General features: G+C 44.5%; 1 non-coding gene across 1 annotated transcript; it reads right to left on the bottom strand.

The window, feature by feature from the left end:
• Positions 1 to 1,968: 1,968 nt before the first annotated feature.
• LOC115718319 (small nucleolar RNA R71) lies at positions 1,969 to 2,075 on the bottom strand. The gene has a single exon (XR_004011898.2). It is a non-coding gene; the product is annotated as a small nucleolar RNA R71 (small nucleolar RNA).
• Between the last annotated feature and the right edge of the window lie 201 nt (positions 2,076 to 2,276).

Genomic DNA, 2,276 nt, shown 5'->3' with positions numbered 1-2,276 from the left:
AAGAGCTAGGTTAATTTATAATCTGTCATTCACTTCAAGAGAAAGATAGCAATTAGACATTAACATTGGTAACTTAACAACAGGATTCGTCTCCCTATTCTCTCATCTTGATTTTTTGTAACGTCCCCGTTTCAAGCCTCCATTGGGCCCTTACACCCACGGAATGAATGACTCTTATACACGAGTACGTCACTCTGGCTGCTTCATGGACTGATGACTGACCCTACAGACCAACACGAGTGTTTCCAGCGTGCTTTGTCCTCACTCACACGCTTCCTGGGCAAACTTCCCAGGAGGTCACCCATCCTTGAAATTGCTCCAGGCCAAGCACGCTTAACTGTGGAGTTCTTTCGAGATGGGCTACCGAAAAACAAGATGCACCTTGTTGATATAGGTAGTACCAATCAATCCATTTAAGCCCTCTTCAACTGTGTAGTCCCATACCTACACAGTCTCAGAATCATCCCACTTGACCTTCCCCAGGCGGTGTGGGATTGCACAGCTTACCCGGTGTTTCCCTTTACGGATCCCGGGACTACTGACTGTCACAATCACCCCCCCTTACGGGGTCCGACGTCCTCGTCGACCACACTTCCGGCTGGGTCAAGGCTCTGATACCATTTATAACGTCCCCGTTTCAAGCCTCCATTGGGCCCTTACACCCACAGAATGAATGACTCTTATACACGAGTACGTCACTCTGGATGCTTCATGGACTGACGACTGACCCTACAAACCAACACGAGTGTTTCCAGCGTGCTTTGTTCTCACTCGCACGCTTCATGGGAAAACTTTCCAGGAGGTCACCCATCCTGAAATTACCCCGGGTCAAGCACGCTTAATCGTGGAGTTCTTTCGAGATGGGCTACCGAAAAACAAGATGCACCTTGTTGATATAGGTAGTACCAATCAATCCATTTAAGCCCTCTTCAACTGTGTAGTCCCATACCTACACAGTCTCAGAATCATCCCACTTGACCTTCCCCAGGCGGTGTGGGATTGCACAGCTTACCCGGTGTTTCCCTTTACGGATCCCGGGACTACTGACTGTCACATTTATATTCACTTGTTTCTTTAAGTTTCTTGAATTTCTTTCTTCCTTTTTCAATCATAAATACTTTTGATTTGCCAAATAGAATTATAAGTATAGTTTAGCAGTAATTAATCCAATTCCCTGTGGTTCGACCTCACTTGCGTGAGTATACTACTTGATTGCGTGCACTTGCGTAGTAATTAATAATTTTCGCAACAAGTTTTTGGCACCGTTGCCGGGGAATTGTTTAAAGATTAATATTACACAAAATTATACTAACTTCTACTTTGGTATATTTTCTCTTGCTGATTTTCTAACCTTTCTCTTGCAAAAAAAAAAACTGTTCTTATCTATTTCAGGTATTTTGAGTGCATGCGCCGCCAAGGGCAAGCAGTTATACTACCCATCGACCCTGAAATTGAGAAAACTTGTAGGAGAAACCGAAGGAACAAGAGGCAAGAAGGAGTTTCAGCAACAGCTGAAACAACAGAAATCATGGCTGCTAATGTGAATGCGAATGCTGCAAATAACGACAATAATGGTGGTGCCGTGGAAGATCAAGCTAATGGCCGTAGCTTAAGAGATTACATTCTCCCTACTCTGACGGGAGTGCAGTCATGTATCAGGCCACCGGCAGTGGATGCGAATAACTTTGAGATCAAACCTGCCATACTTCAAATGGTGCAGTCTTCGCCCGCCTTGGTGGCCTCCCTTCTGAAGATCCTAATCTGCATCTCTCGAACTTCATGGAACTTTGTGAGACTTTTAAAGTCAATGGAGTTAGTGATGATGCCATTCGTTTGAGACTGTTTCCATTCTCACTTAGAGAAAGAGCCAAGAGCTGGTTAATCTCCTTGCCACCAAATTCCATAGCAACATGGACAGACTTAGCAACTAAATTTCTGTCTAAGTTCTTTCCCCCAGCAAAGTCTGCTAAGCTGCGAGGAGAGATCAACAATTTCTGTCAACAAGAGAATGAGTCTCTCTATGAGTCTTGGGAGAGGTTCAAGGACTTAATCCGAAAGTGTCCTCATCATGGTATTGAGAAGTGGATGCTGGTTCATAATTTCTATAACGGGTTGGTTGGTAACACTAGAACCCTGATAGATGCAGCAGCTGGTGGAGCCTTTATGAAAGAGTGCTAATGAGGCTTATGATCTATTGGAGGAGATGGCTCTAAACAATCAGCAGTGGCCAACTGAAAGGAGTCAATCTAAGAAGGTAGCTGGTGTGTTAGAAGTTG

Source organism: Cannabis sativa, chromosome 9, assembly GCF_029168945.1.
Source record: "Cannabis sativa cultivar Pink pepper isolate KNU-18-1 chromosome 9, ASM2916894v1, whole genome shotgun sequence".
Taxonomy (NCBI): Eukaryota; Viridiplantae; Streptophyta; class Magnoliopsida; order Rosales; family Cannabaceae; genus Cannabis; species Cannabis sativa.
Note: the sequence above shows the minus strand (reverse complement) of the source record. Positions and strands in the feature narration are given on the sequence as shown.